This window comes from Pleurodeles waltl, chromosome 2_2, assembly GCF_031143425.1.
Source record: "Pleurodeles waltl isolate 20211129_DDA chromosome 2_2, aPleWal1.hap1.20221129, whole genome shotgun sequence".
Classification (NCBI taxonomy): domain Eukaryota; kingdom Metazoa; phylum Chordata; class Amphibia; order Caudata; family Salamandridae; genus Pleurodeles; species Pleurodeles waltl.
Genome location: NC_090439.1, coordinates 20,884,770 through 20,910,835, shown reverse-complemented (window position 1 = coordinate 20,910,835; position 26,066 = coordinate 20,884,770).

The following is a 26,066-nucleotide window of genomic DNA, read 5'->3' as shown; positions in this document are numbered from 1 at the left end:
GATTTGTTAACACACTACATATGGAAATGTAATATGCTGACATGTACATACACACTTTTGTAGCCATCTGCTGACTATTCACACCCCTGGTCATGACCTACACTGACTAACCAAGCCCACTAAAATCATGCAGGCCAACCAACATGTTCTGTGATGTGAGTCACTATGAAATTAACACACCATTGTGGCCTTCTGAAGGGTAAACTACCTGTGCATGACTGCACAAACACATTTTCATCCAGGCACATTGACTAGTTGCTTATAGTCCAGACAGGCTACTGCAATAGTCAAGACCATACCCTCAGACTTAGGTCACAATGGAATGGCTGGCATGGGTGTCACTGAGAGATCCTCTCTGTGAATGTGTTGACATGTGGACTACATAATGGAATCTCACGCTATGACCAATTTAGTTTGTGTAGTATGTACTGGTATCACAGGACACACCTCTTACCATATGTGGCACTTTAACAGAGATGACATTCAACATATAAGGTATGTTTGGTCTGATTGGTTCAATGTAACAAAGCTAGTAATTTACATGTAATGATCTCTACTGAACTAATCAACTATCTACACTGTATGTTTGTCACTTGTGCAAGAAGCCAGCACAGTGCAAACATGACTTAGGGAAAATTGACAACATACCTGTGGGAGTAAGGGGCCTGTCAGTAGTAAATGTCACACATTGACAATGTGGGTCAATGGAAGGATTTAGTAGGTCATGGGGTTACCTCAGTCACCAGTCCAATTGTAGTCAATGTAAAATCATTCAGGCCTACTATTGATTCTGAAGACTCATTGTGGGAACATCCAAGGATGTGCAGGTCTACAGGGAGTTTACCCTGTGCATCAGTTGCATTGCCATAGTAGCTCTGCCTCAGTCTGGCCTATGGCTCCTATTGGGAAAACCTTTGACAGGCCTTGCTTTCTGCAGGTTGAGCCTACTGAACCAACATGAACATCTCATTTCCATCACTTCAATGCACACCAGTACATCTTGTAGCCATCCTATTGGTGAACTGAAGGTTGTGTGGCACTCTGAAGGGGTCATAGAGATTGAGCTAGCTCGCAAACAACAGTTTGCCAAGGCCTGATCTGGGCTGAGTGATATGTGTGACCGTACACATTGCTAACATCCTCCTCAACTGCTTCTAACAGAATACATACACAGCTCATGATGTAATGCAAATACATTTACTTTCTCATTTACCATCATATATATCATTGTTACCCAGAAAAGAGTACTTGCATAGACATGTGAATGCAACAGAATGAGGATCTAGGGCTTATCACACAGCAGAATGGTCATTTGAAAAACACAACATACAGGGCTCCACAATCCATGACACGTACATCCCATGTGTGGACACAAAATGTAACTGTAGTAATGCAAAAAAAATATCTGGGACTCAGAGGCACATTGCAGCATGTGGGAAAGGAAAGGATGGTGTTGCACGTAGTCAAAAGGACAGGCCTCCCTTCTTGTGTCTGCCATAGACATAAATGGCTTTGATGTTCTTGCACCACAGGAAGGGGTAGATGGTGGTGGAAAAGCCCTGCTCAGGGTTCTATGGTTTTCCATCAGCACCACTGTTAATGTGCCCATGTTGGAATTATGGGCCTCCATTTGTTGATACATGCCCCTCTGCAGCTGCGTGATTTCCTGGAGTTCAATTACTACCTGGCCCATCACGCCTTGGGACTCCTCATAGACCCTCAAGATTAGTCTCATGGTGTCCTGGTTGTGAGTGGACCCCTTGGCCTCACTCTGCTGACCCACAGCATCCCTCCCACAGACCCTCAACACACATGCCTATGCCCTTTGCCAAGGGTACCCTCTCCATTTGGGTGCTGGTCCCTCTGTGCCAGTGGTGGTTATTTGCACTTCAGGATCCAGGACTGGGGGCACAATATTGTACTAACTGTGCTAGGTGTACAGGTTGGGGAGTATGTTGCTGTCTGAGATGTTGTAGCAGGTAAAGTTGAAGGTTTTGATGTGGGCACAGAGAGACTCACTGTTGCTGTCTGACCAGATGCACCAGGTCCGTCATCCACATCCGCATGTCCAGGAGTGTTGTCGTCCCTGAGGGCATCATCTGGGGGTGGGTTGGGAGTCTGTTTGATGGGCAATGTCTGCCCAGGTGCAATGCCAGTTCAACCTGTTGAGAAATAGAGTATATTATTATTGGTGGAAGTGTGGATTCTACATCTACATGATGAGTGAAAATCAGTTGTGACATGGCTAACAAGTGTCTTTGCGCAAGTGCACAATGGCCTCTTGTTTTGAGTTACACAAAGATGGCCTTATGGTAGTTGTGGTTATGTCACGTTCTAACTCTCAACACTAGTCAAATGGTGAACACCATGATGAGTGAACATCAGTTGTGACATGTCTAACAATTGTCTTTGGGTAAGTGCTCAATTGCCTCTTGTTTTGAGTTACAGAAAGAGGGCCTCATGGTAGTTGCAGTCATGTCACTTTTTAACTCCCAACACTAGACAATTGGTGATCTCCATGATGAGTGAACATCTGTTATAACATGTCTAACAATTGTCCATGGGCAAGTGCTCAATTGCCTCTTGTTTTGAGTTACAGAAAGAGGCCCTCATGGTAGTTGTAGTCATGTCACGTTTTAACTCCCAACACTAACAAATGGTGAACTCCATAATGAGTGAACATCAGTTGTGACATGGCTAACAAGTGTCTTTGGACAAGTGCAGAATGGCCTCTTGTTTTGAGTTACAGAAAGAGAGCCTTATGGTAGTTGTAGTGATGTCACTTTCTAACTCCCAACACTAGACACATCATGAACTCCATGATGAGTGAACATCAGCATGGGTGATAAGTGACTTTGGGCAAGTGCACAATGGCCTCTCGTTTTGAGTTACAGAAAAAGGGCCTCATGGTAGTTGTAGTCATGTCACTTTCTAACTCCCAACACTAGACAAATGAATAACTCCTTGATGAGTGAACATCAGTTGTGACATGGCTAACAAGTGTCTTGGTGCAAGAGCACAATGGCCTGTTGTTTTGAGTGCAGAAACAGGGCCTCACAGTAGTTGTGTCATATCACTTTCCCACTCCCAACACTAGACGAATGATTAACTCCATGACGACTGAACATCAGTTGTGACATGGCTGACAAAGTTTCTTTGTGCAAGAGCACAATGGCCTCTGGTTTTGAGTTACGAAAACAGGGCCTCATGGTAGTTGCAGTCATGTTACTCTCTCGACTTCCCAACACTTGGCAAATGGTTAGTCTGACATACCTGTTGCCACACTGCAGTTAGGTTGGACAATACATTTACGTGTTGACATACCATGGGTTCTGACATTATAATTTGATATTAAAACACTTACAGACCCCACTCTAACATATGGCATGTGATGGAGATTCATACATGTGATGTTATGTACTACAATGCACATTGACAACGTCTGACACTTTGGGTATTACAGGTTATGAAAGTAGATGAACAACACAGTGCAACATTTGAGATGTGAGCATAGAGGACATAGATGTTTTGTGACAGTTTTTGTGGTGTGACTTACCAGACTCTGCTCCCCAAGCTATCCCTGTCAAGCTCTCAGGATGCATGAAGGCCAAGACCTCCTCCCAGGGAAAGAGTTGCAATGGGGAGCTGGGAGGACCACCACCCGTCTTCTGGAACTCTAGGTATTGCTTGAAGGCCAGGGAACTCACTTTCCCCCTCAGGTCATTCCACCTCTTCCTAATATCATCCTTGGTGTGCAAGGTGGCACCTACAGCATTCACTCTGTCCACTATCCTTTGCCACATTTCCATTTTCTCACAGAGAGGAGTATGTTGGACTTGGACTCCAAACAAATGTGGCTCTACTCCACCATGACTCTCAACTCATCAATGAAAGTGGATGACAGTGACTAACCAAACAAGGCCTGTGGTTTTGGGGAAAACAATCTGAAGAAGTGTGTGAAAGGAGTAAAATGGGATAGGAAAAAGGGCTGCCTTAATGTAACAAAAATGAAAAAAGTAGTGTGGTCTCTGTCTTGCTGTGCTGCAGTGGCTAGACAAAGAATCGTGGTCTTGGATGGGGAGACTTTGAGTGTGATTTGCAGGTCTGTCCATTTAGCTAATGGAAGTCAGTTGTATTTTTGAATCCATCAAATAGGCACTCTTCTGGTGCTTTGCTGCGAGCGTACTGTGAGAGTGAACCGCCGCAGCTAACCGCCGCAAGTGGGCCACCATGTCAACTGTTTTTATGTAATAGGCTCAGTGGGTGGCCGCTGCCATGACAGTGACAGAGTATGCACCACCAACATTGCAGCCTGCCGCACTGCTAGCAGGCAGCAAAATGTTGATGCGGTCGGCAGTTGAACCTGCATAGATTGTAAATGGCAGCTGGGAGACTGCCGGCCCAGTGGTCTTCTTGGGACTGCCACCACGGCAGACTGCCAGTCCAACCGTCTCATAATCGGGTCCTTAGTCTCCAACACTTTATGCAAATTGGTACACTTTGGAGTGGGAATAGCAAGTGTCACACCTTTAGTTTTCAACACCTTCCCCAAATTGGTATAGATTGGAGTAGGACTAGTAAATGCCACCCTTTTAGTATCCAATACTTTCTTCATACTCGTTTCCTTTTGAGTGGAAATAATAAATGTCACCCATTTAGTGTCCAAAACTTTCACCAGTTTTGGTACAGTCCGGAGTGGGAATAGTAAATGTCACACCTTTAGTGTTCAACACCTTCTCCAAATTTGAATAGACTGGAGTAGGAATAGTAAACGTCACCCCTTTAGTGTCCAACACCTTCCCTAAATTAGGGTCGGTTGGAGTAGGAATAGCAAATGTAACCCCTTTAGCGTCCAACACCTTCCCCAAATTGATATAGATTTCAGGGGTAAGTCCAACACTTTCCCTAAATTGGTGTAGGGTGGAGTTGAAATAGTTAATGTCACCTCTTTAGTGTCCAACATCTTCCCCAAATTGGTATAGATTGGAGTGGGAATAGTAAATGTCACCCCTTTAGTGTGCAACACATTCCACAAATTGGTTCCAATTGGATTGAGAATAGTTAACGTCACCCTTTTAGTGCCAAAACCTTTCCCAAATTGCCATAGATTTGACTGGGAATAGTAAATGTCATCACCTTTATGTCTATCATATTCCCCAAATTGGTAACAATTGGAGTGAGAATAGTAAATGTCACCCCTTTAGTGTCTAGCACATTCCCCAAAATGGAATAGATTGAAGTTAGAATAGTAAATGTCACCCCTTCAGTGTTCAACACTTTTTTAAAAAATGGTTTACGTTGGAGTGTTTATTTACTTTTATAATTCTAGTGTGAAATCTTTTGTTTAAGTTGTATTTGTTTCAAGTAGATATAGTTGATTTAATTAGTAGGGTTGACGTTTACGATATAATAAAAATAGTTGTATGTTTTGTAATAAATAATATTATAAATTACATATTTTTATTGAATAAAAACGTAACACATGTTTCTAATTTTATTTGTGTTGTCAAAGTTTATTTTATGTACATTTTTCCAATTTTAAACAGATATATTTCTACTAAAAATACATTTTATATATAGATCAATAAAAGATTTTTAATACATTTTGTATTATTACATAAAAATGTAAATCATATTTAAATGTTATATGTTGTACATTTACCACTTTTTTCATTGTTTAACTTTTTTGTAAACATTTCTTACATTGTTAATATACATATTTTCAACATCATTTTAACATAAGTTTCATTATATATTAAATAACTAAATATAATTTATACTATTATTTGATTAATACTTAATAATCTTTCTTTTTTGCAACATTTCTGACATGTTTTACACATTTAATAGTTTTTAACATTTTTAATACATTTATTCAACAATTTTAAATGATTTCCCATTCATTTCAATGGGGAAATAGTATTTTTTAAGTTTCAATCAGCACTCTTTTTTCATGCTACCTTCTATTTTGTAGTTTATGTGTGCCATTTTGTGTATACTTTCTGAGATGCAGGTCTCAGGAAGGGCTGCTGTGCTTTGTAATAGGTAAGTCCTTTTTAAAGTTTTTTTTAAAGGTTTTTGGCTCTGGGAGATGTAGGGTGGAGGTCTAGATGTTAGTTATAGTGTTTTTTGTTGGTTTTTGTACATTTAGTTGTTTTACTATTAGTGTTTTTTACTAGTGCATAGTTTTGCTTTTTCATACTCTGTTTTATGTTATTTTGTGTTATGTTTCTTAGTTTATGAAAACTGCAATGTATATGTATTTTTGGAAATGTAATGTGTTTTGTGGGTGGGTTTTCTTTTTTAGTTTACAAGGTTTTGTCTACAAATATGTCCTTTGGGCATTGGGAGTCAGCATTTTTTTCTAAGACAATAATTTTTGGTTTACAATAATCCAACATTTTTAACTTTGATTTCCTTCTTCTTGGGGTTTCCGAAAGAGTTTATTTTTTAAAGCCTGTTTTTTTTTTAATGGTTCCTAGATGCTTTGGAGTGCTTTGAGGGATATCTATTGAAGTAATTTTAGGTCTGCATCTTTTTTCTACTTTTTGTAAAATCTTTTTCCTGTTGGTGTGAGACAGTTCTGCAACTGTAGTACAAGAAGTAATATTTATTTTATTTGTTTTGGGAGAGAAATGTTTTATTTAATTTTTTGTGTAAATAGTATGTGATTGTTATTTGGAAATGTGGGGTGTGTATGTTCTGTGTATTTTACGTGACAGACTGTGATTGTTGTTTCAGCTTTTTGGTTAGTGAGGTTAACATTTTTCATCAAAATAATTTCCATATTATTTTATGATCTCAGTCTTATATAAATTTGGAGTTTTATGTATTGTTTAGACTGATGTAATAAAATAATATGTTTATTGCTTACATAAAAAATTATTTGTAATGTTGGTTTAGATTTTGTGACAGTTTTGGGGACTTTTGTAAGTTACTATTCATTCTATAGTATGCGTTTGGCTATTATTTCTAAGTAACCTATTCTACTCACTTTTTAGTAGTACTCCATCAAATCATCCTTCATGATATCTGACTTGTCTGTCACCCCAGACCTCGAAGTAAGCGGAATACAATTTTGCCAGCCCGCAGACCAAAAAGTAAATGTGTCAACTTATTTACTGTGCAGGGAAATACTTTTATCTTCAATTTTACAGTTGTTAGAAACATTTATTGAAGGATCAGACTGTATCTTTGACACGTTACGACAAAATTGAAAAAATTGATCAACAACAAGAGGGCTAAATTCTCAGGACCTGGGGAACCTATTGACTTGGAAGGAACTCTGCTGTTGGGTAGAAAGACCCTCCGTAAAGAAGTCTGTTGTCAAAAAGATTTTAGCTCCTAGGCAGGAAAACCACAATTTAAGAAGCACACCAAAAAAGTCCTGTGCTCAGATAGTTTTGTGGACTCTATTCAATGTATATTCAATAACTCTTCAACTGTAAAGGATTTGAGTGAAAACCCCCAGGCAGTTGAGCAGGCTGTTGAGCAGGACCTGTTTCAGATTTTTAAACCTCTTTCTAAACAGGTGGCAAGTACTGGTGAACTAAAACAAGTAAAGCTTGGGAAATGGGAGAAAATTCTCAAAGGAAAGAAAAAACCTTGTTGAAGATTTTCAGAGGAAGCTATGCTTTGGAGAAGTTACTGACATTTTACAAAGTGTTGAGGATCCTGAGCAAACTCCTTTTTATTCCAAATTGTAGGTGACTCTATAAATGTCCCTGTAAAGGCATTGGTCAAGAGAACCGTAGCAGTAAAGGAAAAAGACTATGGCCCTCATTATGACATTGGCAGTAAATCCCACTTACCACCACGCTGTCTCCAACATACCGCCGAGGCGGCGGATATCCGTTCACCATATTATGATACACACACACCAATCCATCACTATTCAGCCACACACACAAATCCGCCACTCCAAAGGTCAGTGATAAACTGACGGTATCCAAACCCACACCATTACGCCAACAGAACAACGCCCATCACATTATGACCCACGAACCACCATAGCGGACATTCAATGGAGGTAAACCATTGCTGTACATTCTGCGGCACACAAAATACACACACTCAAACAAAACAACACCACATTGGACAATTCAAACAACACACACCTGCCACACATACACACACCACACCCACACCACTGTAAAACACACATCCTCATTACCCACAGCCCTTTACGAATACAAACTATTGACACGAGACAGACACCATGACCACAGACAAAGCCAGAGCCACACACTGCGTACACCTATACACCACCCATGCACCCCACATCACACACCCCAACACATCACCCTACACACCCTTACCTACACAACTCACACAACACCCATGGCACCACAAAGACACCCCCGATTCTCAGAGGAGGAGCTAAGGGTCATGGTGGAGGAAATCATCAGGGTAGAGCCACAGCTATTTGGAGCACAGGTGCAGCAGATATCAATAGCTAAGAAGATGGAGCTATGGCAGAGAATCTTGGACAGGGTCAACGCCGTGGGAGAGCATCCAAGAACCAGGGATGACATCAGGAAGAGGTGAAATGACCTACGGGGGAAGGTACGCTCCATTGCAGCAAGACACCAACTCGCTGTACAGAGGACTTGCAGTGGATCCCCATCTCCTCCCCCACAACTAACAGCATGGGAGGAGCAAGTCTTGGCAATCATGCATCCTGAGGGCCTTGCCGGAGTAGGAACTATACTCTGGTAAGTCAACTCTCTACTACTACTACCCCCCTACCTGATGCCATCACATACCCTCACCCTCACTCCTATCTCCCCACCACCTCCCACACACCCCACCATCACATTTCACTCATCCCCATAGGCGGATAGATATCAGATAGACAGTCACTTTACCACATCAATCGCCAGGGTGGAAACAACAGGCACCACGGAGTAAGCCGCCTACAGCCAGGCGGGAGACAGTGTTCTGCCCACCGTATTAAGATATGCCAATCCGCCACATTTTCTGGGGCGATGCCAATGACATCAAAAGCCTGGTGGAAACTGAGCTCAGAAGGGAAAGGACTCACCAATGGAGACACAGGGAACAACCACGCCACCATGGAGCCTGAGCTGCATGTCTTCCCCATGCTCTTCTACGTGCTGTTCCACCACAAACACCAACAATAGCGAAGACGACGACGGTGAGTACAGCCGCCTAGCACATAAGGGAGGGGGGAGGAAAAAGAGAGTGACACACACACGCACAACACACATCCGACATACACACACCATACACACAACCAGATGCACACAAAAATGAGTTATTCCCCCTAAATCGGCTGAATTATGCAAGGACAAAATGAATTTACTAAAGTGAGTGTAATAATATCAACACAGTATAAAATTAACTTAGCCAATGTTAAGGTTATTTACAGTTTTACAGTTCAAGGGACACTGCCCGGTCCTCAGTTTGTGTGGGCCACAAGGCCACAGGCCAAAGTGCAAGGCCCCATTTGTCACCTACATCAACACTGAGTGGGCCACATGGCCACAGGCCAAAGTCCAAGGTCCCACTTGTCACAGGAGGAAAGGGATGGGGGTCACTTCAGCCAGGAGATGGAACAAGACCACTGGTTCTGGAGTGGCCAACATGCCTTGTGCTTGGTCCTGGGGAGTGCAAGGCCACAGACTCTCAAGGGGGTGACTTGCCCACATGCTCTGGAGGGGGCAACATGCCCTATGCTTGGTCCTGGGGAGTGCAAGGCCACAGTCTTTCGAGTGGGTGACTTACCCACATGCTCTGGAGGGGGCAACATGCCCTGTGCTTATTCCTGGGGAGTGCAAGGCTACAGTCTCACAAGTAGGTGACTTGCCTACATGCTCTGGAGGTGGCATCGTGCCCTGTGCTCATGATCCTAGGGAGGCTGGGGTTGGTGGGTGTCTTACCCACTGGTTTTGGAGGGGGCATCGTGCCCTGTGCTCTTGATCCTGGGGAGGCTGGGGTTGGTGGGTGTCTGAACCACTGGTCCTGGAGGGGACATCGTGTCCTGTGCTCTTGATCCTGGGGAGTGCAAGGTCACAGTCTCTCAGGTGGGTGTCATACCCACTGGATTTGCTTGCAGAGGGCAGGCCGCACAGCAGCCCATGGAGGCAGGATTACATACCGTCCACTGGTGGTGATGGGTGCTCAGTGGTGGTAGTGGTGCTGCTGCAGCTGATAGTGGGGAGAAGCTCCAGCCCATCCCCTGCAGCCTCAGATGGCTGCCCACTGGTGGTGGTGGTGCTGCTACTGCTGGTGGGGGAGGTTCCAGCCCATCCCCTGCAGCCTCGGATGGCTGCCCACTGGTGATGGTGGTGCTGCTGGTGGAGGGAGACTCAAGCCCATCCCCTGCAGCCTCGGATGGCTGCACAACCATTGTTGGTGGTGGGGGATCCATCAGAGTTCCTGCCCCAGGCCCCTTGCCCTTCCTGCCTTCTGGTGCTGGCTCCTTGGTCTTCCTGGCAGCAGCTGGGGCAGGCTTCTTGGTCTTCCTGGCAGCAGCTGGGGCAGGCTCCTTGGTCTTCCTGGCAGCAGCTGGGGCAGGCTTCTTGGTCTTCCTGGCAGCAGCTGGGGCAGGCTCCTTACCCTTGAGGCTGCCTGGTGCAGGCTCCTTCACCCTCAGGACACGTGCCCTGGATCCTTTCCCACCACGAGTGGGTATGGTGACTACTGAGTAGCTGAGGTGCTTGGTTGGGTTTTTGCCATCCTGGCCAGACGTGCAGGACGGGGGGTAGGGAAGAGGTCAATGGTGGATAGGAAAAGCTTTTTAGGGACATCAGGCGGGAAGAGGGAGAAGTAATGGGAGTGGAGGAAGAGGAAGTGGTTGTAGGAGCTGTCTCTCTGCTGATTTTGGGTACAGGTGCATGGGCTGGATGCTGTTGTGAGGTGGATGGCTGTTGGGTGTCTAAGTGCTTGCGTTTGTGTACTTTAGGAGGGGGGGACAGAGACAGTGGGAGAGGACACAGGGCACGTGTGTATGGCTGTTGTGGAGGAGTCTGCCAGTGAGGTGTGTGTTCTGCTAGGTGTGGTGGTGATGCTGGTAGTGGATGAGGATGTAGTGCATGCAGGTGTGAGTGTGGACGGAACTGGGAGGGAGGTGGAGGAGTAGTAGGAGGAAGAGGAGGAGGAGGGGGAGACAGTGGAAATTGTGGATGTTGGTATGTCTGCATCTGAATGGTGTTTGTGTGAGTGCCTGTGGGATGATGTGTGGTGCTTGGGTTTGCCTGTGCCACTCTTGTGTGTTGTCTTGCGTGCATGCTCGTCTGCCTGTGTGCTTGGGATAGGTTGGGGTTGAGGAGATTGGGATTGGGAAGAGGAAGTTGGAGGGGGAAGTGTGGAAACAGGGACAATGGTTACCATCAGAGAGGAGGCCACAGCCTGGATTGATCTCTGTTGTGCCGCCAAGCCAGTGTGAATGCCCTCCAGGAATGATTAGTCTGTTGCATTTGGGCTGCCAGCCCCTGGATTGCATTCACAATGGTTGACTGGCCTACAGAGATGGACCTCAGGAGGTCAATAGCCTCCTCACCCAGGGCAGCAGGGCTCACTGGGGAAGGGCCTGAGGTGCCTGGGGCAAAGGAGATGCCCATCCTCCTGGGTGAGCGGGCACGGGCAACTCGATGAGGGGCTTCTGGGAGGGTGGTGCTGTTACGGGGTGGCTGCTCTACTTGTAGCTTGGGTGGTCACAGAGGTGTCTGCCACCACCAGGGAGCTTCCATCGGAGGAGGTATCTGTGTCTGAACTGTCCCCTCCAGTCTCCGCCGTAGTGCTCCCCTCACCCTCTATCCCACTTGTGCTATCAGCATCAGTGGACTCAGCCTCCTAGGTCCTGTGGGATGCAGCTCTCTCCATCGCCGCTGCATCTGTTCCTCCGCCAGATGATGCTAATGCACATAAGGACAGGGTGACAAAACAAAAAGGGGGGAGGAGAGACAAAGGATAAACTTGGTCAATGGCTGCACCAATACCACCGTTGGTGTACACAGCACACTCACACACAGGGTACAGGCCTATGCACTATGCATTACACTACCAGTGATATTGCTAGCCACCAAGGCATGGGGAGGGGCACACACTGGCAAATCCAGCACACCTGGGACCCATGCAGCTATGACAAGTAGTGGATGCCTACGAGCTAGGTAGCACGATTATTCCTTATGGACCCTTGCCTCCAGGGGACCTATTTGTACAATGACTGGCCTGGCCTAGGAGCACCCACTGACACACATCCCCTACCTGGATACCACCCTACCATGCGTAAGTTGTAATGATGGGCACTGTACTCACCCCCTTGTGGCTGCTGTGATGCCCTCAAGCGCCCATCCAGCTCAAGATAGGCCGCTGCCAGTATGCGGGCCATCAGGGGGGTCAGGGTTCGACGGGCACCCCTTCCTTGTGGAAGGCCATCCCCAGCTGGGCCTCCGCTGTCTTCTGTGCCAAGCATCTCAGGTCCTTCCACTGTTTCCAACAGTGGGTGCTCCTCCTGCCATAGACCCCCAGGGTCTGCACGTCCTTGGCAATGGCACGCCATATACCCTTCTTTTGATGGGCGCTGACCTGTAGAGGAAATACACACAGAAATATAGATTTAGACAAACCGTTCTGCCTGTTAAACATATTGCCCACCATACCCCTTCACATCACCATTTACACACACATGGGCCAGCACACAACCTGTATGCCGCCCTGGGGACATCCACCCACCCCCCCTTACACGATGATGCATTCACACACCACTCCATGCATTCGTGGCACATGCATCATGCAAACAGTGTACTCACCTGTTGTTTCTGGAGGCCCATACAGCAGTCCGTACTGGGGTAGGACTCCATCCACCAGTCTCTCCAACTCCGCCGAAGTGAAGGCAGGGCACTTTCCCCAGTCACACGGGCCATGGTAGGTTCCAGACACTTGTCACAGCAGCACATGCAGTGTTGGTCGTTTCTTGTTGAAGGTCAGGTAGCAAGTGAGGAATATGATAGAAAATGGCGGTCACATCCACGGCGGTGCATACAGTCACCACCGGCGTACATCACCATTGGCCACTGTAACCTATAGGGCCCAATGTTAACCAATGAGGAGTTGCACGGCGATTCCCGATTGCCTCCCGCAACTGCGCACAGCACCAGCGGAATTACCTCACTCCCACCTGTCCCTACACACATTACTGGCAGACGCCATTTCAGGGGGGGGCAGGCCCTGGATAATTACTGTGTCACTGTTTAAATTTGGACATACAGGATAATTCTCACTGACCCATTACAATTTGACAGCATGCATCGTACTGTTGTTGCCCCATTGTTTAGTTTGTGACCGGCTTCTCACTCTTTTGTTCCTTAGATTGCTATTGCAGCGGATTAATAGGAGATGGAGGCATACCCCCGTGTACAGACTCCTTGTGGACTTGGCAACAATGGCGGTCAGGCACATCATCCTCACCTATAGACTTGACAGGGCCACAATCACAGAGCTGTGTGCTCAATTGGAGCCTGGCCTGAAATCTGCTATCCGTCATCCCACTGGGATCCCCACTCTTGTACAAGTTCTATCAGTGCTCCATTTCCTGGCAACTGGTTCTTTCCAAGTGACAGTGGGCTTGGCAACAGGGATGTCACAGCCAATGTTCTCAATTGTGCTGACCAGAGTGTTGTCTGCCCTGATTAAACACATGTGCAGCTACATTGTATTTCCCCAGGTGGAAGATTTGGCCACAGTGAAGGCTGACTTCTATGCAATGGGACATATCCCCAACATCATTGGTGCGATTGATGGAGCACATATTGCATTTGTCCCCCCTGTCAAAATGAAAAGGTGTACAGAAATCGTAAGAGTTTCCACTCATTTAATGTACAGATGGTGTGCTTGGTGGACCAGTACATCTCCCATGTCAGTGCTAAGTATCCTGAGTCGGTGCATCATGCCTTTGTCCTGGGGAATAGCAGCATCCCAAATGTGATTACCCAACTACATAGGCACAGGGTGTGTGGCTAATAGGTGAGCCCTGGTCCCGACCCAGTATATGTTGGTGTATGGGTATGGTGTGGGCCATATGGGATAGTGTGTGGCTAAATGTTGTCCCTCAATATTTGCAGGCGACTCTGGTTACCCCAACCTCTCATGGCTACTGACCCCTGTAAGGAATGCCAGGACAAGGGCAGAAAAATGTTATAATGAGGCACATGGGCGAACCAGAAGGATCATAGAAAGAACGTTTGGCCTCCTGAAGGCCAGGTTTTGGTGCCTCCATCTAACAGGTGGATCCCTTTGCTACTCACCCAAGAAGGTCTGCCAGATAATAGTGGCATGCTCCATGTTACACAACCTTGCCCTGAGACGCCATGTACCTTTTCTGCAGGAGGAGGAGGCTGGAGATGCCCGTGTGGCAGCAGTGGACCCTGTTGACAGTGGGGACAACAGAAAAGCAGTGATCAGACAATATTTCCAATGACACACAGGTGAGACAGTGTTACTTCACATTCCATTGTCATTATTTTGAAATTCTTTGGTACTGGAATGCTGTTATTTCCTACTTCTATGCTCACTTACTATACTCTTTGGTAATTCATTTTACAGATGTTAGTGCCTCACAATAGCTTCTGGTGTGATCACGGCAGCCAACTACAGGTCTTTCATATGTGCTCATTTTCTGTACAGTTGAATTGCAATGTTTCAATGTTTGTACATGGTTAAATGTATACATACTTAAAAAATTTAACATACTCCATACTTCTATTTTTTTCAAGGGTGTTTACTGAAGTGCTAAGATATTTAGGGGCAAATGCAATGGGATGGGGTGATGATGGAGGAAATTTCAGGGTATAGCTCCAGTCTGTAGCACAAGTGCATTGTCCATTGGGACTTAGGAAGGAGAGCAATGGCAGTTCAAGGTGGACAGGGTGACAGAGTGGGACACAAGGGTGTCAATCAGGAGAGTCTCTTTTCCTGGTGGGGGTCTTGGCAATAGTCTCTGTCTTCTGCCTGGATCACAAGGAACGTTTGCAGGGTGTTTCTCCTTCTGCCTCTGTACCCTGAACTTGTGTGCCCACTGCCACTGACCCCAGGTCCCTGATTGTCATGGGTTTGAGGTGTGCCCTGGGGTCCCTATAGAGGTGGACACACTCCTGATTGACGTGTCCTGAGGACAGAGGTGTGAGTACGCTGGGTGGGTGCTGTGGTGGTGTTTCCCAATGGGGGAGGCTCTGTGGTTGTCTGTGAGTGGGCTTGCGTAACAGACAGCCCAGAGGTCCCTGATGGGCCCGGTTGGTCATCCAGATCCAGGCGACCAGAGCTGCTGTCATCACTGTGGGCCTCTTCAGTTGGGGGACTGGATATTGCTGGCACCTCCTATCTGCTGACATTGGCTGGGATACCTGTGGGGATGTAAATGATGTGTTATTGTTTCTGAGTGTGGCATATTGTACATTGGTGGCTTGCCCTCTTTGGTTAGATTTGCCCTGGCAGCTTTCACTTGTGTAAGTTGGTATGTGGTGGGCTAGCTGATTCTCTCTAATGTGCATGCTTTAGTGATAGGTGTCCATGCAGGGCTGTGTATGATGTCCCTGCATTGGTAGGGCTTGGAATTGGGATGAGTGAAATGTGACGGTGGGGTGTGTGGGAGGTGGTGGGGTGATGGGAGTGAGGGTATGTGATGGCATCAGGTAGGGGGTTAGTAGTAGTAGAGAGTTGACTTACCAGAGTCCAGTTCCTACTCCAGCAAGGCCCTCAGGATGCATGATTGCCAAGACTTGCTCCTCCCATGCTGTTAGTTGTGGGGGAGGAGATGGGGGTCCACGCAAGTCCTCTGTAAAGCGAGTTGGTGTTTTGCTGCAAAGGAGCGTACCTTCCCCTGTAGGTCGTTCCACCTCTTCCTGATGTTATCCCTGGTTCTTGGGTGCTCTCCCACGGTGTTGACCCTGTCCATGATTCTCTGCCATAGCTCCATCTTCCTAGCTATTGATATCTGCTGCACCTGTACTCGAAATAGCTGTGGCTCTACCCTGATGATTTCCTCCACCATGACCCTTATCTCCTCCTCTGAGAATCGGGGGTGTCTTTGTGGTGCCATGGGTGTTGTGTGAGTTGTGTAGGTAAGGGTGTGTAGGGTGATGTGTTGGGGTGTGGGATGTGAGGTGCATGGGTGGTGTATAGGTGTACATAGTGTGTGGCCCTGGTTATATCTGTGGTCATGGTATCTGTCTCATGCCAATGGTTTGTATTCGTAAAGGGCTGTGGGTAATGAGGGTGTGTGTTTTACAGTGGTGTGGGTGTGGTGTGTGTATGTGTGGCAGGTGTGTGTTGTTTGAATTGTCCAATGTGGTGTTGTTTTGTTTGAGTGTGTGTATTTTGAGTGCGGCAGTATGTACCGCAAATGATTTACCACCATTGAATGTCTGCTATGGTTATTCGTGGATCATAATGTGATGGGCGTTGTTCTGTTGGCGTAACGGTGTGGGTTTGGATACTGCCAGTTTATCACTGACTTTTGGTGTGGCGGATTTGTGTGTGTGGCTGAATAGTGACGGATTGGTGTGTGTGTATCATAATATGGTGAACGGATATCCGCCGCCTCGGCGGTATGTTGGAGACAGTCAGCGTGGCGGTAAGTGGGATTTACTGCCAATGTCATAATGAGCATTACATACAACAATGCCCTTAGAAGGAAAGGTCAACAAAATTATCTATACAACATAGAACAACATAGGTGAAAAACAATTTTTTCATATAAATATATATTCATTCATATACTTATACATCTAAAAATCATCTTAATATATTCATCCTTTACGGACAACCCATCTAATAAACAACACACCGAAGGACAGGCAGTGTGGGAAAAAGTGCTCGTGATAGATAGAAAGAAGAATAATACATATTCAGATAGATTAAAAACCTATACACAAAACATTGAAAACAGTCGGTTGGGTCTTTCTTTGCTGCATTGACTCCATTCAAAATCCCCAAAGAGTCTAAATCACTTCCTTCAGTTCTCCAAAGATCCTATGCAGAAACCAATCCGAACTATGACATACACGTCGACGTTTCGACCCCTCAATATCTTGGGCCAATTCACAGCTCCACAATGGGTCTTCTTCAGGACTAAACTGATGGGAGTCCCTTAATATATCCTCTGGCTCCGTCACTTTTCTATTTTTCCACTTATCAGTAGATTAAATCTGATTCTGAACTACAATTCCTCCTCATAAAATGTGTCTCTGATCACTTCCATACATTCTTCATTGGTTTTCAGAGCCCTCGAGAAAGTGAGCGTCATTCAAAAAAAAAAAAACCCTTGAGAAACTGAGCGTTATTAAAAAAAAAAAAAAATCATAATGAGGGCCATAGTCTCCTTCCTTTACTGCTACGGTTCTCTTGATGAATGCCCTTACGGGGACATTTATAGAGTCACCTACAACTTGGACTAAAAAGAAGTTTGCTCAGGATCCTCAACGGTTTGTAAAATGTCAGTAACTTCTCCAAAGCATAACTTCCTCCGAAAATCTTCGACAAGGTTTTTTCTTTCCTTTGAGAATTGTCTCCCATTTCCCAGGCTTTACTTGATTTAGTCCACCAGTACTTGCCACCTGTTTAGAATGATGTTTAAAAATCGGAAACAGGTCCTGCTCAACAGCCTGCTCAACTGCCTGGGGGTTTTCACTCAAATCCTTTACAGTTGAAGAGTTATTGAAAATAAATTGAATAGAGTCCACAAAACTATCTGAGCACAGGACTTTTTTGATGTGCTTCTTAAATTGTGGTTTTCCTGCCTAGGAGCTAAAAGGGGTCATTACAACCCTGGCGGACGGTGTTAAAGCTGCGGAAATACCGCAAACAGGCTGGTGGACAAAAAAAGGGAATTATGACCCTGGCGGAAACCGCCAACAAAGACAGCCACTTTAACACACCGCCCGCCACGGCGGTGCAAACAAGCAGCGCGGCGGTCACCGCCAACAGACAGGCGGAAGACAATGTACCGCCCACAGTATTACAACCTGCCAATCCGCCACCTTTTCCGGGGCGGATTCTCCGTGGATAAAAACACGGCGGAAACAGCTTTTGCTAGGGGGAAAACGCTCACCTGAACACATCCCACGAGGAACGAGGACTCCATGGAGCCGGAACTCCAAATACTCCCTGCCCTTGTGTTTCTGCTCCTCTACGACCAAGAACTACGTAGACGCCGAAGACAACGGTGAGTACTGCACCTACGACACGGGGAGGCAAAAGTTAGGGGGACACCCACCAAACGCCCCCACCGTCGCATATTACAACATACACACCAATGCATTCACAAAAATCACAGTAACAACCCACAATCCCCCCGGAAGAATGAAAAGATCGAAGAACGAAATTCGGTCAAACATTGTAATGTGGCAATATACATGTCATACAAAAATATACAGATATATATTTGAAAATCAGTCATAATTATATACAATACGAGAAGTAGTGCAGATATGTAAATAACAATGTCCGTGCACCAACAGTCCAAAAATGCATGGGCGAGGTCCACAAAGGATACCTGACCACAATCGGAGAGAACACTGCCGGGGCATCAGATAGAAATACTACAGGCACCTCAGGGGGAAGGGAAGGGGGGCACCTCAGCCGGATGACTGCAAAGCCAGATCCACGACGGGGCTCCATGCCCATTGATGTATCCTGGGGAGTGTAAAGCCACAGTCTCTCAAGTCTCTACAGTGGGTGGCTTGCCCACTGTACCATCCTGGGGAGTGCAAAGCCACAGTCTCTCAAGTCTCTACAGTGGGTGGGTTGCCCCCTGTGCCATCCTGGGGAGCGCAAAGCCACAGTCTCTCAAGTCTCTACAGTGGGTGGGTTGCCCACTCTACCATCCTGGGGAGTGCAAAGCCACAGTCTCTCAAGTCTCTACAGTGGGTGGGTTGCCCGCTGTACCATCCTGGGGAGTGCAAAGCCACAGTCTCTCAAGTCTCTACAGTGGGTGGCTTGCCCACTCTACCATCCTGGGGAGTGCAAAGCCACAGTCTCTCAAGTCTCTACAGTGGGTGGCTTGCCCACTCTGCCATCCTGGGGAGTGCAAAGCCACAGTCTCTCAAGTCTCTACAGTGGGTGGGTTGCCCACTGTGCCATCCTGGGGAGTGCAAAGCCACAGTCTCTCAAGTGTCTACAGTGGGTGGGTTGCCCACTGTGCCATCCTGGGGAGTGCAAAGCCACAGTCTCTCAAGTCTCTACAGTGGGTGGGTTGCCCACTGTGCCATCCTGGGGAGTACAAAGCCACAGTCTCTCAAGTCACTACAGTGGGTGGGTTGCCCGCTGTGCCATCCTGGGGAGTGCAAAGCCACAGTCTCTCAAGTAGATGCAGGTCTCTACTGGTACTGGGGGGGACTGGTGCCCAGACTGTATGAGTTTCCCCTTGAAAGTTCCTGTCCTGTCACTGTCCCAGCTGCACATGGGATAAGGATGCCTGATGTGGCGGGCCATTCATTCCTACCCGGTGCTAGCCCTGTTCAGCTGTGCTTTGACATGGCGGTTCCGGACTGTTCAGCGGTGCTTTGCCATGGCGGTCTTTGCCCTCTTCAGCGGTGCTTTGCCATGGCGGTCTTTGCCCTGTTCAGCGGTGCTTTGCCATGGCGGTCTTTGCCCTGTTCAGCAGTGCTTTGCCATGGCGGTCTTTGCCCTGTTCAGCGGTGCTTTGACATGGCGGTTCCGGACTGTTCAGCGGTGCTTTGCCATGGCGGTCTTTGCCCTGTTCAGCGGTGCTTTGCCATGGCGGTCTTTGCCCTGTTCAGCGGTGCTTTGCCATGGTGGTCTTTGCCCTGTTCAGCGGTGCTTTGCCATGGCAGTCTTTGCCCTGTTCAGCGGTGCTTTGCTATGGCGGTCTTTGCCCTGTTCAGCGGAGCTTTGCCATGGCGGTCTTTGCCCTGTTTAGCCGTGCTTTGCCAAGGCGGTCTTTGCTCTGTTCAGCGGTGCTTTGCCATGGCGGTCTTTGCCCTGTTCAGCGGTGCTTTGACATGGCGGTTCCGGACTGTTCAGCGGTGCTTTGCCATGGCGGTCTTTGCCCTGTTCAACGGTGCTTTGCCATGGCAGTCTTTGCCCTGTTCAGCGGTGCTTTGACATGGCTGTCTTTGCCCTGTTCAGCGGTGCTTTGACATGGCGGTCTTTGCCCTGTTCAGCATTGCTTTGACATGGCGGTTCTGATACGGACATTGGTGTGTGGCATGACGTTCTCTACGCTGGGCATTGGTGTGTGGCATGACGTTCTCTACACTGGGCATTGGTGTGTGGCATGACGTTCCTTCATTGCCCAGTGGGGCTGTGGCAGCCGGGGCCCTCCAGGGCACCGACTCCGGCAGTGGTCTCTGGACCAGTGACGATACTTGGGCCCTCCTGGGCTGTGACTCTTGCGGTGGTCTCTGGACCAGTGACGATACTTGGGCCCTCCTGGGCTGTGACTCTGGCGGTGGTCTCTGGACCAGTGACGATACTTGGGCCCTCCTGGGCTGTGACTCTGGCAGTCGTCTCCTGACCAGTGACGATACTTGGGCCCTCCTGGGCTGTGACTCCGGCGGTGGTCTCCTGACCAGTGACGATACTTGGGCCCTTCTGGGCTGTGACTCCGGCGGTGGTCTCCTGACCAGTGACGATACTTGGGCCCTCCTGGGCTGTGACTCCGGCGGTGGTCTCCGGACCAGTGACGATACTTGGGCCCTCCTGGGCTGTGACTACGGCGGTGGTCTCCTGACCAGTGATCATACTTGGGCCCTCCTGGGCTGTGACTCCGGCGGTGGTCTCCTGACCAGTGACGATACTTGGGCCCTCCTGGGCTGTGACTCCGGCGGTGGTCTCCGGACCAGTGACGATACTTGGGCCCTCCTGGGCTGTGACTCCGGCGGTGGTCTCCTGACCAGTGACGATACTTGGGCCCTCCAGGGCTTTGACTCCGGCGGTGGTCTCCTGACTAGTGACGATACTTGGGCCCTCCTGGGCTGTGACTCTGGCGGTGGTCTCTGGACCAGTGACGATACTTGTGCCCTCCTGGGCTGTGACTCTGGCGATGGTCTCTGGACCAGTGACGACGGTGCTGGCGGTTGTGTGTCGACCGCCGGAAATGATGGCGCCCTTCTCCGCCATGACACTCACAACAGGCTGGGCAGACTTCCTCTGGCCCTTCCCCACCTTTGGTGGAGTCACAGCTGACTCTCCAATCCCCTTGGAACCCATGTCAGTTGTTTTCCCACCAGGAGTCTTAACACGGTCCCGTCGTCCACTCTCCAATTTTAGAGCCTTTACAGGGGGTGGGCTGCCAGTGCCTTGGCTCCGGGTCCTACTGCCTGCCCTGGTGGCCGGTACACTCCACAAACCTTGAACAGGCACCACTGGTATTGGAGGCTTTTTGGCTGAGGCGCTACGATGGGGCTGATGAATTGGAGGGGGTGGGGTGGGGGCAAAAAGGTCAACTTCACAGAGGGACAGTTTCTGACGAACACTGGGATGGGTAGCTGGAGGGGGTCTGGGAGTGGAGGAAGAGGAGGTGGTTGTCGGAGGTGTCACTTTAGGTGTTTTGGGTGCAGGTGCAGGTACTGGAGGCTGTCATGAGGTGGATGGATGTTGGGTGAGTGATTGCCGGCGTTTGTGTACTTTTGGAGGGGGCGTCACAGACACACTGGGAGAGGACACAGGGGACGTGTAAATGGCAGTGGAGGTGGTGAGTGCAGGTGAGCGGCTTGTGGTGCTGGGTGTCCTTGTGTGATTCATGGTGCCTGTAGATGTGGTGCATGCATGTGTGTGTGTAGACGAGACTGGGAGGGAGGAGGGAGAAGAGGAGGAGGGGGACACAGTGGAGGCAGTGGATGTTGCTGTGTCTGTACGTGGGTGAGGCTTGCGTGAGTGCCTGTGGTGTGTGTGGTGCCTATGTTTGCTTGAGCTACTTGTGTGTGTTGACTAGGGTGCATGCTGGTCTGTAGGTGTGCTTGGGATGGGCTGGGGTACATGAGATTGGGTCTGGGTGGAGGAAGCTGGAGGGGGGAGGCTAGACACAGGGACAATGGCTGCCATCAGTGCTGAGGCCAGAGATTGCAGGGTTCGTTGAAGGACAGCCTGACCAGAATGAATGCCCTCCAGGAATGCATTACCGTGTTGCAACTTTCGTTCTGCACCCTGGATGGCATTCACAATGGTAGACTGCCCAACAGTGAGTGACCTGAGGAGGTCAATGGCCTCCTCACTGAGGTCAGCAGGGGTGACTGGGGCAGGGCCTGAGGTGCCTGGGGCGAAGGTGATGGCCACCCTCCTGGGTGAGCGGGCACGGGCCGAACGCTGAGGGGCTGCTGGGAGGGCAGGGCTGGTAGGGGAGGTGGCGGCTGTACCTGAAGAGGTGAGGGGCACAGAGGGTGCCGCCACCACAAGGGAGCCCCCATCGGCGAACGAGTCTGTGTCGCTGCTTGGTGATCCGGTGGCCGACGTGAAGCTCCCCTCGCCCTCCATCCCACTGGTGCATTCAGAGTCCGTGGTGTGGCCCTCCATGGCCATGTGGGATGCAGCTCCCTCGTGCTCCGGTGCCACTGTAACTCCTCCTGTTGATGCTGATGTACAAAAGGACAGGGAGAGCAGAAAAAGGGGGGGAGACAGAAGAAAGAGAGTTTTAGTGCATGGATTACCGCTACCGTTGGCGGACAAGACAGACGCAGCAGCCCCCTGCATTACGCCGTGCTCCTGCCCTCTGCACATGCAATTTCTGGGATATGGCCTACATGGCAATGCTGGACATCTGCGCATATGTATGCCACAGGGACAACAGTACCTCGACTTGGCACTCTGCTGAGGTGGGGTGAAGTGCCATATGGCCTACATTACGGAGGGGCCTTGCCTACCTAACTCGCCCTGGACTAGGGACACCCACAGCCCACCTCCCCCACCCAGACACCTCCACTGCACGCAAAGTCAGCAGAATGAGGTTGTACTCACCCCCTTGTGTCTGCTGTGATGCCCTCAAGCGCCCATCCAACTCCTGGTAGGCCACCACCAGGATCCGGAACATCAGGGGGGTCATGGTGCGACGGGCACCCCTCCCACGTTGGGAGGCCATCCCCAGCTGAGCCTCCGCTGTCTTCTTATTGCAGCGGCGAATGTCCTTCCATCTCTTACGGCAGTGGGTGCCCCGTCTCTGGTGGGCCCTCCAGGGTCCGGACCTCCTTGGCGATGGCACGCGAAATGTCCCTCTTCTGGTGGGCGCTGACCTACATGACATGCACAAGGGAAGAGGAACAGTCATTACCAACTGCACCGTCGTTGTGAGTAGCCCCCTCCCTACTCTGGCCATGTGGCCCATTCATTCCCATGCATTGTTGTTCTATGAACTCTGCCCCCTTCCCTCTTCCAACCAGCCCTCTCCACCCAGGCCTAGCCCATACAACGTGCTCCCTGTGTACTAACCTGTTGGTCTGGAGGACCGTAGAGTAGCGTGTACTGGGGGAGGACCCCATCTACCAGTTTCTCCAACTCCTGTGCAGTGAAGGCAGGGGCCCTTTCCCCAGACGCAGCAGCCATCATCGCTTCCAGACCGAGGTCACAGCAGCACTTGCAGTGTAGGTCCTCTCCTGTCGAAGGTCAGGTATCTAGTGATTGAACAGATAGAAAATGGCGGTCAAGTCAGCGGCGTTGCGCATCATCACCGCCGGCGCACCTGTTCATTGGCTCCTGGGACCCATAGGGTCCAATGTTAACCAATGCAGCATTGCGCCGCTGTTTACAACCCCCTATTGCGACGGTGTGCAACGCCAGCGAAGTTCCACCACAATCCCATTGTCCCAGTTTAGAGGTCAGGCAGCCGCCATTTCAGGGGCCCACATGGCCTCATTTACTACTGCGTCACACATCGCTAGGCCTACACTCAACACACATACAGGAAGGGTTTTGTGAGTGGTGTAGTCTTGTGTGTAACTGTGGGTACATACCTGGAGGAATAATGACTGGTTCTTCGCTGTTGTCCTTCGTAGGCACCATCAACTGGGACATATGAGAAGATGGCGGAATCCTCCGGTGTACCAACCGCTGGTGGACCTGTTGACAATGGAAGAGAGACTTTCATCGTCACCTACCGGTTTGACCGTGCCACAATCCAGGAACTATGTACCCAGTTGGAGCCAGACCTGATGTCACCAATCCGCCATCCGACTGGAATCCCCCCTGACGTGCAGGTGCTGTCAGTGCTCCATTTCCTTGCAAGTGGGTCTTTTCAGACAACTGTGGCCATGGCATCAGGGATGTCCCAGCCTATGTTTTCCAACATGTTGTCCAGAGTGTTGTCTGCCCTGCTGAAACACGTAAGGAGATACATCATTTTCCCTCAGGTGGAGGATTTGCCTACAGTGAAAGGTGACTTCTATGCCCTTGGACATATCCCCAACATCATAGGTGCCATTGATGGGATCCATGTAGCTCTGGTCCCCCCCCACAGGAGTGAACAGGTGTACAGGAACAGGAAGAGTTATCATTCAATGAATGTCCAGATGGCCTGTTTGGCAGACCAGTACATCTCGCAGGTAAATGCTACGTTCCCTGGCCCAGTGCATTACGCCTACATCCTGCGGAATAGCAGCATCCCTGATATGATGGGTCAACTCCACAGGCACCATGTATGGCTATTGGGGGACTCTAGTTACCCCAAGCTTTCCTGGCTATTGACCCCAGTGAGGAATCCCAGGACCAGGGCAGAGGAACAGTACAATGAGGCCCATGGGCGGACTAGGAGGGTGATCGAACGCACCTTCGGCCTCCTGAAGGCCAGGTGCCTCCATATGACAGGTGGATCCCTATTCTACTCACCGAAGAAGGTGTGCGACATCATCATCGCCTGCTCCATGCTCCATAATTTGGCTTTGCGACGCCAGGTGCCTTTTCTGCAGGAGGATGATCCAGATGACGGTGTTGTAGCAGCTGTGGAGTCTGTGGAGTCTGTGGAGCCTGTGGACAGTGATGAGGATGAAGCTGAGGAAGAAGACAACGACAACAGGGAGTCAGTCATACAGCAATATTTCCTGTGAGACACAGGTGAGAACATTTTCATTTTTAGCATTACATTAACTTTCACATGTCTACCTCTATCCTGTTTCTCGATTTAAATCACTATTTGGAAACTGAGTTGTACCCTTCCATTACGGTTTCACAGGTGTGGTTATCTATGTGTCAACTGCTTGCATCCTTCAAGGGCTTGTGATGTGTGACATAGGTATGTTAGCCTTACAATGGTAAACCCATTATGACACTGTCATTGATAATACATATTTACTAAATCGCAGACTGACTCCAGATTGTTTTGTGTTTCAAGGGTGTTTATTGAAGTGCTCTGAAATGTGAGGGGTTTGTAAAATGAGGATGGGTGATGGCGGAGGAATGTCCATGGCAGAGTCCAGTATATTAGTCTCACAGGTGCACTGCCCATCTGGGCATAGGAAGTGGAGCTGGTGCAGTTTAAGTATGGACAGGGTAACAAAGTGGGACAGTGGGAGGACAATCAGGGTGGTCTCATTTCCTGGCAGGGGTCTTGCCATCTTGCTCTGTTCTGTTCCTGGATCTCAGGAACCGCTTGCGTGGTGGTTGTCTGTCTGCAGGAGGTGGGCTGCTGGTGTGTTGGTCCTGTGGTGGGGCGTCCTGTCCACTAGCGCCGGCAGAGGTGGTGGGCAGTTCATCGTCCTGGCTAGTGTCAGGGGCCCCTTGGAGTGCCACAGTGTCCCTCAAGGTCTGCTGTATGTCCTTCAGCACCCCTACGATGGTGCCCAGGGCGGAGCTGATGGTCCTGAGCTCCTCCCTGAACCCCAAATACAGTTCGTCCTGCAGGCGCAGGGTCTCCTGCAACTTGTCCAGGACCGTCGCCATCGTCTCCTGGGAGTGGTGGTATGCTCCCATGATGGAGGATAGGGCCTCGTGGAGAGTGGGTTCCCTTGGCCTGTCCGCCCCCTGTCGCACAGCAGCCCTCCCAGTTCCCCTGTGTTCCTGGGCATCCGTCCCCTGGACCGTGTGCCCACTACCACTGCCCCAAGGTCCCTGTTGTTGTTGGGGTGGCAGGTTATCCTGGGTTCCCTGTAGTGGTGGACACA